Genomic DNA, 16,522 nt, shown 5'->3' on the forward strand with positions numbered 1-16,522 from the left:
AGCTCCAGTGGCAAATCCACTGCTCTGCCTTGGCTCAGTGCCACCGTCTGCCGGATGCCGTTTCACTCACCGACGGCAGCAAAGGGTGGTGATGGCATATGTAACGTCACCACTCCCCCAGTTGAGTGGTAGGAGATATTAATTTCGAAAAAGGTATTTGGGCCTTTAAGATGCAATTTACTCGTAAACTAAGTCTTCTCTTGGCTCAAAACAAGTGCTACAAGGTTTCTGAAATAGTATTCGAACAGTCCACTCTGACTTAGTATTTGCCTTTAGTGTCCCTTTAACATGCTATCCTTAACATTCTCAGTGACGTTCTGTTGCACAAGTAAATGCTAAGGACATTTGCTCAAGTATTCTAAAGGGGATTCTAGCGGTGAAATCTCATATGGAATGTGGCACCAGATACTCGTCAAGTGACGGGGGGCAAAAATAAAAAAGTCAGACACGTGACTGCCATACAGACATGTATGGCAGTTGGCAAGAAGGGTTGCTACACGGTACATGCGCCCCACTCGCTGATGTGTCATTTTTTATTTTTGTGGAAGTCCACAAAAGCAAACTCTGTGGCAACCTTAGCAAAGCCCCACTCCACAGCTTGTCGCACCCTGCTCATGCCCTTGTTAAAGAATGCGTCATAAGGCTGCAGGGTAGTACCTCCAAATGTCTTGTATAGGAGTGGGAGCAAAGGGTAGGTTGGGTCGCCATAAATGACAAATTTCCTGCCCATTGTGCTTTTCTCAGGGTTCTCGTAGAGCTTGGTTTCCTTGAGAATGCCTGAAATGCAAGAATGTTTTTTAAGATCATGCAGAAACAGTGGTGATGCATTTTAAATTCACATACTAAAACAAATATTTCATTATTAAGTAGACCTATGTTGATTCCAGGGTTCAACAGAAACCTGTCTGGTCAGGAAATACTGAGCGCCGACAAAGCCTCTCTAACCGATATTAAATCAAAGTGGGTCATCCAATATAGCCAATAAAATATTAAAATTTGGGTTGTATCTATAACACAATGTAAAACAGTAACATTTTAGAAGATTTTTCTTTTTAACCTACACTTTCAAAAAATACGCTCTTAAGCTGTCGCTTCTTTTTTTTAACTGTGAGCTTTGTTTTTCCGTTTAGCACCACGTAGTCTAAAGTCCCGTCCCCATAAGTGCATTTACCTTGCCCGCTGGACAGGGGTATAGCTGTTTGTATTCCTGGAGTAATCTCTAACTGCAAAGTTACGACAAAAGGCTTACTTAAAGGCTCTACAAGTGGACCGCTTCTATCAAGTGCATAAGCATTTCTATGCTTACCCAACGAGAAATTTGTCACATAAGACAATGAATGGCTCATACCCCCTTAAGCAATGGTTCATACCCCTTAAGAAAGCAAAAAATGCAACGGCTCATATCTATGTAAGGCAGAGGCTACAAGCACTCAGCAAAGTGAGGCGAACAGTGCATAAATTCATTCAAATCACCCATACAACACAGAACATCATATGTTTCAATAAGGAACAAGCTCAAAACAAGCATCCAAAAACCATCAATAAAACACCGCATATCCCCCTCAGCAAATGTAGTGATGGTTTTGCAACACCTTTGCTAAATTAACCATAAGTAAACACCAAAGGCCATGGGTTTGACTCCCATCAAAGTTTGATTGCTCTAGTGGCTTAATTAACACCAATGATCGTGGGCTTAAGTGCTGTAATGAACTCTATCTTAATTACACGTGCCTTATCATGTTCGCTATCAAACGTGCAGCAAACAATCAATGAAGGTTTATAAGAGCTTATACTGGTCAGATGAAGTTCCATAATGCTGATAATGACACCAGGCTGCGTGGAGATAAGCAAGTGGCACAATGCTTACGCATACTTAGAGAGCTGCCCGAGGAAGTTCTGTATGAATTTTTTTGCATCTACATTAGCGATATCGCCAACTGTCTTTAACTCCACACCTATTCTCTATGCAGATGACAGGACAATAGTAGGAATAGACTCATCAATTCTTTCCCAAACTACATACCTTATTGACCTCAACAACTGGACAGAATGGTGAATCTCAACTCTCCAGATTAATAAATCTAAAACTACATTTATGATCTTTAACTCTACCTTTAAAACTTCAGCCTACTCTCTAGCAATGACATTCCAACAACTTAAATTATGTGCTCTTAAGCAATGTTGCTTCCTATGGGTTATTTTAGACTCCAACTTAAAATATTCTGTACTGATTTAGCATAAACCAAAAAAATGACCTGTGGGCTAATAATCCTAATACAAGCGCGACAATACTATAGCCGCTCTGCGTTACTATCATGGCACTACACATTCATTCACAGTCATTTTACTTACTGTGTATCATCCTGGTGTAATACGTGTCCATCTGCTTAATCCACTTAATCACCTTCATTGCTTTCCATTCCAACGCCCTTGCACTCTTTCGGGAACATTAAATCCTTCTGTGAATGGTTATGGTTAAAAGTTATCGCTATGACTTATGGTGCAGTATATCTAATTATCATGCCATTCAAGAATATAAACAACCGCGTCCCAATTAATGTGTATGTAAAGGTATGCCTTTACGATTCCAATAACATGATTTGAATAACAACTTTTGCTACCAGAAGTATGTAGCAACTATGGAAAACATGGCCCAATTTGTAGCTGGTATACTTTGGAATAACCTGCCTAATGATTTAAAACTATGCAGATGCTACATTACATTTAAGAAAAAACTAATCCTGTTTCTAATAGAAGGTTGAGTTGATGGTCCTCATGTTTGCTGCAACTATTTTGTTGTATATGGATTATGTTTAATAGCTGTGCTTACTAGTTATTGCTAATGTGTATTCACTGTTGCTTACTCACTTCATACACCTCAAAACAGGTGGCCTTGCGGTTATGAGCTATGGGATCTCCTTCCGTATATTTCACCCAATATGTACCACCTTTGCAAATAATAAACATTCTTTGATTTGATTGGAAGACACACTGCCGTTCCTATGTGGCACGTTGCCAGGTCTGTTTAGAAATGAACTGTTGTGCTTGTCAAGATGTCAATATGCAGAAGATGCATGCATATTTGCATGGTCAATGTGCAGGTCTGCCAGCACACAGTTACTGCAACAACTGCTTTATTCCTGCCGAAATAAAGTGGCCCATTGCTCCACCGTGCTGTACGATAGCTTTATTGCTACAGCCAAAGCACGACAGACGTGCAGATATGAAGTTTTCCTGCATTAAATTTTCCACATACCGATGCCCGTTTCCCTCTTTCTATTTTCACTTGACATTTTAGGTTGTCTCAAGCCAGTGGTTGCCACATTAATTCTCATGCAACAGTGATGCACTATTCTTGACTCAAGGGCTGAAAAGTGGCTCTGTTTTATGATTTCGCCACATATTTCAACTGTAAGGCCAACAACCTAAGGGTCAAGTTTCAGACCACAAAGATATGCACTTCTGTGGCGTTGTACAGCAAGCCTGATGTGTACAATCCAGAAATAAAACCAATGAGCTCTTCAAATGCCAACAAACTTAGTTCAGAGCTTTCAGTAATCAGAAATGAAAGCAGCTACTTTGCCATAAAGTAAATAAAATGATTGGCAAATTTGGTACCAATGTCTGAAAGCACACCGCAAGTAAATTTACACAGAGGTTCCATTACCTGTGCCACTACATGCACACAGTTTCTCGAGCTTTTGGATCACACGCACTTACCCGAATCATGACGTCGCCCCTTGAAAGGCCCATCCAGTTGGCAAACTATGCCATTTGGGCACATCACAGCTTGATATTTTTGCACGTGGCGCCTCTTGTGCTCTGAATAGTGCTCTTGCTGGTCCACCGTTGGGCGACAAATCTGACGTGCCGTCCCATCGATGAAGGCCCAGCAGTTATCAAGTGGGGTACGCTTTGCATGGACAGCCTGAGAAAAAGAATAACAGCTGAAGATTGAGCACAGGAGGAAGGTTGAAAAGATATGTTGTTGCATAGAAGTTAAGGGTGGTAAATTGAGCACAGCTTGTCAAAGTGAGTTCCTCACTTGCAATGCTAACATACCCTCCCCCCCTTCCCTCCCTTCTCAATTTTTCTAATGTGCAACCAGCACATTTTGACGTACATCTTCTCTGATGTGTTAAAAATGAAAGCAGACAAGGTGAAACAGCTTAACTGACTTATTTGAGCGAGGTCCTCAAGAAAATTAAGCTTAAATTTTTTCCTTCAAGCATGCTGTGCACATTGGTGTCGCAATTTGTTTTGCCCAACTTGTGCAGTGGCAGCAAATACAAAGCAACGTGCATCAAACTTTGGGTGTAATGAGCCCCCTGCATCCTTTCACTTCCATATTAAGTGCAGAACCTTCAAAAGGATAGTTGTGGAGCATTTTGAAAAACATCGGATTGATTTCCTTCTATAAAAATAGGTCTCGTGGTCTTGATTTTTTGAAGCTCCTCCGAAGAAAGTGCACGAGATCTATAATTGCAGTGTGGCTACATGCTTGCGCACAGTGATGCTAGTGCCCTCAAACATGCTTCAAAAAAAAAAAGAGAACATCTTCTCTGATGTGTTACAAATGCAAACAGACAAGGTGAAACAGCTTAACTGACTTATTTGAGCGAGGTCCTCAAGAAAATTAAGCTTAAATTTTTTCCTTCAAGCATGATGTGCACATTGGTGTCGCCATTTGTTTTGCCCAACATGTCCAGTGGTAGCGAAAAAATCTGCAAAAAAGGATGCGCTGTTGAGGAATCCACAGTGGACGAGTTTGTGAGTGCAGGTGATGGTGTCGCGACCACGGGAGTGCCCGAAAACCCATAGGGGTGGTGCGTTTAACACCATCCCTATCGTCCTTCTCTTGCTCGGAAGCAGAATGCCAATCGTCAACTCACTCCGAGTCCTCGGCCTGGACCTGTACGATTCTGGCTCCGCCGGCCCCTGGATTCGCACAGCACGTCAGAAGACATCCCAAATGCTGCAACTCATCCGTAAGATTTCTCAAAAGTCAGGTGGTGCCACAACCACCATCGCCCGCCTCCTCATACGTACTGTGCTACAGCCAAGATTGATATACCAAGCCCAGTTTCATCACATGACACGAGCAGAGTGGGACCGCTTGGAATCTATCAATCGAGCAGCAATGCGGGTTACTACGGGCCTCCCACAAACTACGCCCATTCACGCACTCCAGGCCAAAGCGCAATTAAATACGCTAGACGAACTGGTCCACCAGCGTCGCCAAGCTCGTTCCGCAAAGTGCCGTAATATCCCTGAAGCTGCAGATCTTGAGAAGTATATGGCAGACGGTTCAGTGATGCCCTGCGATTCCTGCTCGCCACGACCACCATGGCTTTATCAGCAAGTTACGGACAATCGGCCTCTGACTCACATACACACACGATCCATTGGCCACCTTAGAGAGTCCAGTATAATAGCAATTAGCTCCTCAGCTACGAGTGCGAGCTCTTCGTGCAGACATGTAGCGCATGTCGACGCTAGTGTGAGTGATGATCACGTCACCACGGCTATCGCTTGTCCGAAAATATTGTCAGAAATCGCAACCTGCTCGTATGCTTGCTCCCCTGCCTGGCCGTCGACACAGGCGGAACTCCTGGCAATCCGAGACGCAATATCCATCCTCTGTCCGCTGCTTCCGCCGTCTAGTAGACACATTGATATCTTCACCGATTCCTCAGCTGCCATCCGTTGTCTGCGGCGTGTTCTGAATTCCGACGTTTTGGCACAGGAGATTCAGGACACAGTGGAGAAATTATCCGTTACAGTACGTGTACAGTGGATACGTCGGAATGCACATTCCACACAAGCCTTAGTCGATGCAGCGAGCCATAAGAAACCTTCGCGTCCACTTCAACTGGCCCCCACCTCTTCGGAGACGAGGCTCCTCACAGAAAAAGAACACCTTCGGCGCGCCACGCGAGCACTTCTCCCACCGTGTGGGACCGACCTCCCTGGCGGCCTAGCGCGCTGGAAAGAGGTCTTGTTACGAAGGTTGCGCCTCCGTGTCGCCCTCACCCCTGCGGTAACCTGGTCGTGGTCGGCACAGTACCGTGCCTCGATCAGCGATTCCTGCCCTTCTGTCCCGCTCCTGTCTGCGAGGTGGACACTGGGCACCTCCTCTGGACTTGCCCTTCTCTACACGCCCTCCGCCAGAAGCACCGGCTTCGATGTGGACCACCCCCAGGTCGGCCTCCAGATGTAGAAGTTGCATCTTAAGGCCCCAGCACCGGGCATTGCTGGACTTCCTACACGAATCCGGAGTGTATCTACATGTTTAAATATTTCTTTATGCCAGAAGGCACGCTGTCGCAATAAAAAAAAGAACTTCCATCGGCTAGGTACTGCTACAGGCAACCATTCGCTAAGGCACTACAAGTTTCTCGATCGTGACTGGCTCCATCCAGCGAGTAACGCAAAAAAGCGAATCTCACTCGAGAATTTCGATGCAGACTGGGCTTGATTTCGATCGAGTGCCCGTGAGGCCGAGGTATCGGATGGCGCGTCCAACGTGCCGCGCTCAACGGAACTTTTCATTTCTCGTAACGCTTAACATGTGCATGTACTTCTAGCTGTTGAATGTTATGCAGAAAAGCAACTTTTCTGACTGCACAATAGATATACTGTAATTAAGATGAATCATTAGGCAATGCACAATTTATTCTCAATGTACGTCTGTTTATGGAGTGTCCGGTGCCTTCAAATAAAGTTGCGCAAATGTGACTTATGTATCGACAGTCCATCGTGATTTGTGCCTGACGAAGTTTTACTAGGCCGACTCGCCTCGGAGAATTTCTCGACGGCGAGCAAGTTTAGCCACTTGTGCGTAGTCATGTCAGCCAGCAGGTGGTCAAAGTAGTGCTCTATATGAGCTAGCACTGAAGACACGACGCTCGACAGCACAGAGCTGTGCCTGTTAAACAAGAGCTCCAGCTCGCACAAACGGTTGGGGTAGGCCAGGCGTCTAAGTGTCATACAGAGAGCCTCGTTGCCTGAAACCCGGACGCGCTGGGCGCTGACGACCTCTTCGGGAATCAGCAGAGCCGACGCAACGTCTGCCAAGTCCATCTTTCGAAAGCGAAACCTGTGGTAAAACTCGTCGCTTTCCATCGCCTCCACATCCAGCAAACCGCGGTCGTATAAATTACGGCGTGGCACTGGCTCCGGTTGCAGGAGACAAATGTCGTCTATTTCTCTGCATGACAGAGAGCGCAGCAGGAGATCGTCGCTAAACAGGCCGCGATACGACATTTGCACTTAGTCAACTTCACCTATGTGGTGCCCAAAGAGAAAACCTCTAAAACAACGCAGACTTGCAACACGGTCCTGCAGAAGCCTAACCACGTAGAGTGAGCCATCGCAATGACCCAGCAGCCAACCGGCTAACCATGGGTGCATGCACGCACCTATAAAAAAAGACTTGGGCTTGACAGCAAAATAAATGCTGCTAGCCAAAGGTTTATAGACGTTTTGCATATATGTACATATATAATTACATATATATAAACCAACTATCTTGGTCTCGGCACGCAGAACTTTTAATTTGCAATAGACACGATTATCATTGTCATATTACCGTTCCGTGTCAAGCAACCTGCACAGCTAAAACGTTTTCGATCGACGCGGTACGGTAAGACGGAACGGTAATGCCGAACCGTATACCCTAATTTCCGTAGCACTGCTAAAAGACCATATTAGCATCACAGTGTGTCTACCTCGCTTAAGAATGCCTCTGAAAGAACGCCGCGTTCGCTGCGCTTATAGCTTTTTAGTATAAGAAAACCCTGTATTTTCTCAAAAAAGCCCTGTAGAATTGAGAGCGTGGGTTACAAGACACCGTACAAAACGTTTGATGCACCCTGCAAAGGCAAAAGTAGAAACGAAATCGCAAGCATTGGCAGCTCCAAGAGCAATGTCAGGGAAGAAAAGGCAAGCTCGAACGCCTTCACGGATCATCACATGTCTACTAGTATCAATTACTGGTATTATTCTGGTGTACACAGTACAGAGAAGTGTCAATGTTTAAGCCACCTCTTAGGGCCATAATATGTTCAATGGACAACAAACCCGATCAATTGGAAGCGGTGTAATCTTTCCAATATATGCGTGCGCAATATGCATCATCTAACGCATAAATGTTCGGGCCTTTTTGGAGCACCACTTCATTGGGAACAAGAGACGCGGCTGTAGTGGCCCCAAATAGTAAACTGTAATTAGTTTGTTTTTCTATAAATCTTAGGCGAGCGCTCCTTTTTTTGATCATCCCCAGACTACGCGCCTCACAATGAGGTTACAATACAATGATCTACATGTTCTCTGTGTGTATGTGCAGTACAAAACGTGCAACGAAGGGCTACTGAACGTAACTTTTGCACAGATTCTCTCCAGGAAACTTGCACAATTCACGCCCATCCATCTTTTTACAGTGAAGACGTATATGGCTAGGTTCTTGAAAAAACATTTAGTGCATCTATTGAACGTTGCAGATAGGGAATTACTACCCATACACGGGCCGATCCAGAAGATAGTGCAATACCGGACCGACCCGCGGTGGACGGGACGCGGGCTTTCAGCACTCCGCCAACTTGCAGAAGTAAGTTCAATATCTTGGGTCTAAATGCAATCCGTATTAGACACCCGCGTTGACACAGCCTACTCACCTTGACACCACCCACTCGGCGATGATTTTTAGATATGTTGACGATTATACCATTTTTTAAAGGGGTATCGGAGGGAGGGGGTTCAACTGCATTAAACCGTGTTCTTGAAATTTTTCCGTGAGAGCACCTTTGGGTTGAGTTTCACTTTTGAGTTGCCTTCGCATGGATGCATGCAGTTTCTGAACATTTGCATTGTTATGGTTGGGTTCCATGCCTGCTGGAGGTATGAGCCTCGCTAAAAAAAGCTATTTTAAACTATCACTCTGCTCATTCGAAGCTTCTAAAAAGGGGAATTGCAAAAAAACTGCCTGCATGCTGCCCTTGATAAGTCCTGCCAGCATGAAATGCAACGTAGCGCGTTTTTACAGTTGCAAAGACTGCACAGCGCAAGATTTCAGTATGATATGGTCCCCTCGGCGCTATAAACCCATGGCAAGGAAGCGCGGGGCCCATCAGAGCTCCGCCCAAGCGTAGAGCCGCAACGCCGAAGACTTATTGCCATCCCGTACTTCCACCAAATCTCTAACCGCCTCAAAAAGGGGGCTGAAAAATGTGGAGTCCCGGTGGTTTTCACGGCGCCCAAGAAAATGGCCGGCATGTGCAACATGGTGCAGGGAAAGAAAAGAAGAAATGAACGTAGTGTCAAGCACTTGGCAGGTTCGTCCCAGGCAGAATAGGGGTAGTATACCAGATACCCCTCTTTTCTGACGACAGCTACATAGGGTAGACGGGACGGTGTCTAAACGTCAGACTGCAGGAGTACCGCGCAGGGTAGAAGGATTGGCGGGGGGTGGCAAATTGGCTGACGATTGTCGCCACTGTCCTAATTGCACGCCTAGGTTCCGCGACACTAAGTCTTGAAGATGTTTGCGTCACAACTCAGCTGAGAAATCCATGAAGCGTACTGTATAAATATGCAATCTGGCAGCTGCGTAAACAGCTCGGCAGTGTCACTGAGTGATAGAGTTCAATTATTTACATGCAAATTTATGCCACTCACCCCCGCATGCCAGTGTCGAGTGATGGTTGTTCAATGATTAGCAAGTGTGATTATGATACATGTATAAATGTGGTCTTTCCCGGAGTAAATTTGAGTTGAAGTTCCGCACCTGTCCTGTGTGTTTCCTTTTTTTCCTGTGTTGTTTGCGCGGTTACATGATGCATTCCAATATAAATAACCTGGTAAGGCGAGTTGTACTGATGCCTGCGATTGGTCCGATACCGTTTCCTTAGCTTGCAATGGCTGTCCGAAAATCGTGGTGGCTTGGAACGCGCAGCTCAAGATGGCACTGGGATGAGCCATCAGTGAAGAAGAGTCGGCACAAGGATGTCGTATACGAGCCAACATGCTCGGCATTGATACACTTCAACGTAATATTGTTTATTATACGCAAACACATCCATTATATCCAGCAACATCGAGTAGCCCACGCCACAACGATCGGCGGGCAGTCGTCTTCGACTATTTTCGTAAAAGGGCAGCATCAAGCTATTAAAGAAATCTGTTTTGTTCCTCACAAGTCTGATCACCGACTCTGTGACACCATCACCCTACGACTTCAAGATGGCAGTCCTATCGCACACACCCCTAGTATCCGGGTCCTCGGTCTCACCATCTCTACCAACGGCTCCAACGCCTTAGCTCTCAGCAAGATCTGTGCCAAATCTCAAAACACCTACTCCTTCTTAAACGTATCTTCAACCGACGATGGGGACTCAACGAAAAAAGCTTTCACCTCAACTGGGACCGGGCTGAGCAAACCAAGCTCGACACCCTCATGCGAGGGGTCTACAAGCAAGCACTTGGCCTCCCGCATTACACCAGCATTGAACTCTTCAACCAACTGGGAGTTCAAAACATCCTTGCCAAACTCACTGAAGCCCAACAACGCTCTCGGCTTGAACAGCTCCCCTTAGTGAAACGGGACGCTTTATTCTATCCACGCTTGGCTTCACTTACCTTCAGCAACAGGGCCGCAAACAACCGATTTCGACTGACATACGCAGCTGGATCTACACAGACCCTATCCCTAGAGAGATGCACCCTGAATATAATAGGGCCTGGTGCCAAACTCGGACAGGAGCTGCCATAAAAGCCATTGCTCACATATCTGGCGTCACATTTGTTGATGCAGCCCAAAATTCTCATGGCACATGATTTGTGGCGGTCGCCACACGCGATGGAGTCCTAAACCACGCCTCCAGTGTCACTACCCCAACTGCCGAGACGGCTGAAGAAGTGGCCGCCGCCCTGGCCACTCGTAGATACCGCCTTTCACACCATCGTGTGCGACTCTCACTCAGCCGTCACTAACTTCAGCAAAAGCCGTATTTCTCCTCAAGCTCTTCGCATCCTCCGCCAGGCACCACACTCTAAAGACAGCATGCTCTTCCTGACATGAATCGCGGCCAATGCGGGCCCTGTCCACCCACACCTCCCCAACCTCAACGAAGTCGCCCACTCCAAAGCGCGAGGCCTAGTCAACCGTGCCGGAGTCACTGGAGACGAGTTGGCCATCAGGGGCAATCTGGCCACTCGTAACGATCTCGTTAATGCCTTTAACCTCATTTACTGAGCCTTCCGCCCATCTCACCCCAAATTCAGCCGGGCGCAGGCTACCACCCTGCGTCTGCTACAAACAAACGCGTACCTTTCACCCGCCCGCCTCCACCTTATATTCCCAAATGTTTACACTTCTCCCAAAAGTCGGTGCTGTGGCACTCACCTGGCTACGCTTCCTATTGTGCTGTGGAAGTGCCGAGCACAATAAATACACATTAACACCACGACCCTCTCGTCGAGGTTGCGTGAGGCTCTGCGGAGCTCCGCCCTCGACGACCAAACCTGAGTGACCGACCACGCCCGTGAGGCGGCGGCGAGGCAAATCCTCGACGTCCCCTGATGGGAGGGTTAGGCCCGGTCACCATAAAGTGCTGGTTCTATAATTAATGTTTAGCCCTCCTCCTCCTTGTTCCGCACAGTTCTTCATGCACGTCTTGTTTTGTTTTTCTCTTGTCTGATGTTTATGCATGGTAGTAGTTGAATTATAAGCAATTAGAAAATCTTTGTTTCCGCTTTCTTACGCGTTTTATTTTACGGGTACTTGGACTGGGCAAGCTACCACGAGCAGCTTCTTCTTTTTTTTTTCGCTTTCCCTCCGCAACACTGCAATTGGCTTTGTGGAAATAAAGGATGCAAAACATAACAAATAGTGCATCTTTATTGCGTACAGTTAACTTTGACGTGGTGAGCTTTCACTGTTTTCTGAGTTCGCGTGCCTGACTGGGGAAGTGGGCATATGCTGTAAATACTTTTGACCCATACCGGATGGCGAATGGTGAAATAGGCGTAGAACAGGAGCAAAAAATGATTTCTGTTATTCGGCATATTCATGCGGAATAAGTGCATAGGCATCATATCAGATGTGGAGCCTTGATAGTTTTTGTATCGTCACGAGATCGACACGTGAAATAGGCGTACCCCAACTTTTTTCGAACTCTTGTGCAGGGGGAGTGGCAGAAATGGATAGAAACAACTTGGTGTAACTTTACATTGTAGTGCCCTAGATATTTCAATAGCACCAGGCGCCATAATTTCGTAGTAGAATTTCAACCAATCCGACAAGGTAACTTCTGACACGGAGGTGTTCGTTCAATGCGCTGAGGAAGCCCGTCAACCGGCCTGCGGGCACTTAAGATTGCGGTAGTTCATAAACACGCGCCATTAAAATCTCCCTCATCTACAAGTGAATTACCAACCTGGTGACCAAATTTGTGTACGGGCTCCAGTCAGACGGTGATGTCTCAGCGATGAACTCCTTAACAAGTGCTTAGGGCCCTATAAATACGTAAGGTACGCGAAAGACGAACTGCAATGTCCTACCTAGCGGAAGCGTGCCGCCGCCTCGGCTTCAGGTCCATGTCATTCAGAAAAGCTGTATGTTCTGCGGACGTTTTTGCTATGCTGTTCCATTTACACAGTTATTTCTTATTAACTTTCAGAGAAAAGGTAGGCTGTTCTGTTTTGTCGTTGCCGGCCGCCGTACGCCTTATCCATGTGTTTGTCTGTTCTGTGGGCTCGTATGTCTGTCTTGTATTTGTTATGTGCATTCTGTTGGAGTTTGTGCATAACATTTATTTTTCGAACACTGACCTCGACGCAGTAGTAGAACCTGCTGTGGTAAATGAGCTTGGAAATTGCACGCGACAGTTGCAGACCGGTCGTCCCATTCATGTATTCAGATGAATAAAGCTGTGGCTTTACTCTGGTTTCTGCCTACATATAATGATTAAGATAAAATGCAACTAGCTCGACTTGCTCTGCGCCAGAAGGGACAGGCGTGCTTTATTCAGAAATGAAGCTTATCCGGATGCGACGTTCATTCCAAAACTCTTGCCTTGCTTATTATGACGAGCGAACACTCTAATTTATGAAATTGTCCGAGCTTTATTTACACGCATTTCGAAAGCCCGCCGCTATTATCTTTTAGCTCATACGTGCCGCTATCAGCCTGAAGAACTACAAACATTCTATACCAAGTTTGAGGCAGCTGCCAAGAACTCTCTGTCTCTATTGAGAGATGCCTAAGAACAACCCTGTGATGAAGAACTAGCCTACAACATTGCTCGAAATTGGAATGAGCAAATTTGACAGAACTATTTTGAAAAATATAGGTTATGTTAGTGCTGACGAGTTTGCCACTGATAAAGTCATTCTTGCGCATTCGATGAAAGGAAAAGTGGTATGTGACTACGAGTTATTTCAGTGGAGTGAAATTTTCCTGTGGAACCACGCGGCAAGGACGCCGCATACATTGACAAGAGAGGCTTTGTAATAAATGTGAGATCCTGTTGCCAAATTATTGCCCTAGCGAATCAGAAGCATAACCTTGAACTGGAATACGCCGAGTGTTTAGCCTCTGTGCATGTATTTTAGTGGCCACAAGATGCAATACTGTAGCGGACGAGGTAGACGTCGTATGAATCTCAAAGAATCGTTCATGAGATGGTGTTAATGTGCACTGTTAAGCCCGCTGCTGTAATTGTAAATGAGTTAAGTGTCCACGGAATCGCTGAGGTAGGCAGGTCATTTAGAAACATGCCTACGTAAAGAGCGGACATCCCAGCCGTTTCGCAGCCGAGAAAGTAAAGGGCAAGATATAGTCCGGCGTAACGCGCGCGCGCGGCCACGCGCGTCGCGGTTAAGCGACGTCGGTGAAAAACGCGCACTCTACAGTTCGGCGACACGGCGTAGCCGGCGTGCCCAGGCGCGCTTGGCGAACTCAACGCCGCCGGCGCGGAGATAGAGCGTGCTCTATTTGACGTGGCTGACGCTAGACCAGAATGCACTGCGCGCTGTAGCGGCAGCGAGCAGAAGGCAGGATGGCGGCCTGCGGTGTGCGAACCGACAGTGCGCCTGTGGTTTTTTCAACATGCGTGTGTGGTGACAGCGCGAGTGAGGACGCCTGCTTGAAGCGATTAGCAACCATCCATGTGTATACGATGTGAAACGCATGGACCACCGCGACACAGAGCGGAAGAACCGCGCGTGGGAAGCTATACGAAAGCAGTGGGGTCTCGCCACAGGTAAGCTGCATTTCGCAGCTCCTGTACTAGCTGGTGGTAGTCGCCGAGTTGAGGGGCTTGTCGAATAGCTTTCGTATGTAGATGGTCCGCTTCATTTTTTGACGTAGCCGACGTACTAGCATTATGAGTGCGATGTTGTGGCTTCCAGGACAAGTTAACGCCATGCGGCAAAAGTTTTCGTTTTATGCGCGCGCTACCCGAACGGCGCGCTATTCACCGCAGCCGTGAAGTTGCGCTCCCCGACGCAGAGTTGGCGCCAGCCTCGCGCTGCGCGCGCACGCCGAACTGTAGAGGAAGCAAATTTCTTGCACCCCTGGCGTCGCTAGCGCAGCGTATGCGACTTAGCATGCCGCGGCTTGACGCGCCGAGAACGCCGGACTATATCTTGGCCATAAGGGTCTGACCACCCGCTAGGCGGCGTAGTGATGGGCGCTTCCACTTCACCTCAGAGGTTGATAGCTTGTAATGCACCTACGTAGTTACGTTCATGCATACCATTTCCATAGACACGTTGATGCTGTGCCGGTCATGTGCCGTTGGTTACGCCCATCCCTCCAATCGTGTCCACGCGTCGCCTCAGTCATGCGGTAGAGTGCTTCGTTTTCTCTTCAGAGATAATTTTGCTGTTTTTAGAGGCTCGAACACTGTTAATAAAGCGTTTTTTTGCGCTGCTTCAACGTATTTTGCACGTGTAGCATATAATCTGAGCCATGGCAGCCACTTACCACGCACCCACCCCTTTGCTTTTGCCCCAATCTATTCTGGCAGAGCATGTCTATTACTACCAAGCCGTAATTTTCGAAAGGTCAATTGCAGGACCTTTAGTTTAAGTACAGAACTTGTTATCTGTGGCTCACCCGTACCATCACGCAAATATTTCTTTCGGCTCGGATCGAGCAGTGTAATGCGCGTTTGGGATCGTTTTGTGAGGCATTTTTACCTAATTGCAAATGCACGCTGCATGTACCTGGCGCGGTTTGCAAGTGCCAATTTTACTTGACGCGTTGCTTGACATGGCTCATTCTTCTTGTGGTCTTTGTCTGTCTGCGTCATTATCAAGTGAGTGATCCAGTATTTCTTCTGTCCGATTCGACAAACTCCTGGCCCTGGGGCTACACAACAGTCTCGAGGAGCTCCAAGAAGCGCAGATAATCGCGCAAACGCAAAGACTAAACCTATCGGCAACGGGCAGAAGACTCCCGAGCAGATACGGCGGTGAAGCTACCAAAAGGAGTCACAAAGCACAAAGACGATACCGGACGAATACAGAAACACCATCAAAGTAGCACCGATACCCAGCAATATGGACCGGAACCTACACATGGCACGACGACAAGCAAGAGCAGAGTATGTACAAAGAACACTGGTAACTAGACACGACACAGTGTACGTGGACGCCGCTGCCTACACTGAGGACAGAAACCATAAGAAAAGCAAAGTCGCATCGGTGATCAACTCGGACCTAAAAGAAATCACCAGCGTATCAATTCGGAACTGTACGGTAGTTGAGGCCGCAGAGCCAGCCGTGGCTATAGCGGCAGCGGAGATGTACCGATCCAACAGGCCCTTAACCATACTCACTGATTCACAAGCAACATGCCGCAACTACCTAAACGGCAGAATCAGCCACAGCGCGCTCCACATCATCCGCTCAAGTTGCAAAACCATCAACAACCAGGCCAAACACACGATAGTTTGGGTGCCGGGACATACCGACATTACGGGAAATCAGGAGGCGGATAGGATAGCTCGAGGGCACGCAACAGGCCGAGCATCCAACAATCCCGACCCGCTGGGGAAACCGAGCCGGTAGCCCAAAGCTATTCAGAGATACTAAACTACTACGGAGGCATCAGACGAAAATACCCGTCCCCTCACAAACAACTAAATAGAGAAGACGCCGTAGCATGGCGACAGCTACAAACGGGAACATTTTCCTACCTAGACATGCTAAGCAAAATCTACCCCACGCAGTACGAGAGCAAGTGCCCATGGTGTGGAGACAAACCAACCCTATACCATTCCACATGGGCTTGCCAGAAAACAGATGGGCTAGTCATGATGGACTAGGGGAACCGACCTTGGAGAGAAGATGGAAGACTCCTTCTGAAGCCGCAAAATCACTGCAAAATAGAGAACATAAACGTTTTTCATCATCATCATTCATGTACACAAGAAGAAATAATCTCTTTTGTATGAAACCACTGCTGCCTATTGTGTGCAACGGAGATAAGCGGCTCAGAAACAGCAAGAGAATATCA

The 16,522-nt window shown here is 47.0% G+C and overlaps 1 pseudogene; it reads right to left on the reverse strand.

Moving 5' to 3' along the window:
* Positions 1-384: 384 nt before the first annotated feature.
* On the reverse strand, positions 385-7,266 carry LOC139055711 (uncharacterized; annotated as a pseudogene).
* Between the last annotated feature and the right edge of the window lie 9,256 nt (positions 7,267-16,522).

The sequence above is a fragment of the Dermacentor albipictus genome, chromosome 2 (assembly GCF_038994185.2).
Source record: "Dermacentor albipictus isolate Rhodes 1998 colony chromosome 2, USDA_Dalb.pri_finalv2, whole genome shotgun sequence".
In the NCBI taxonomy this organism is placed as follows: Eukaryota; Metazoa; Arthropoda; class Arachnida; order Ixodida; family Ixodidae; genus Dermacentor; species Dermacentor albipictus.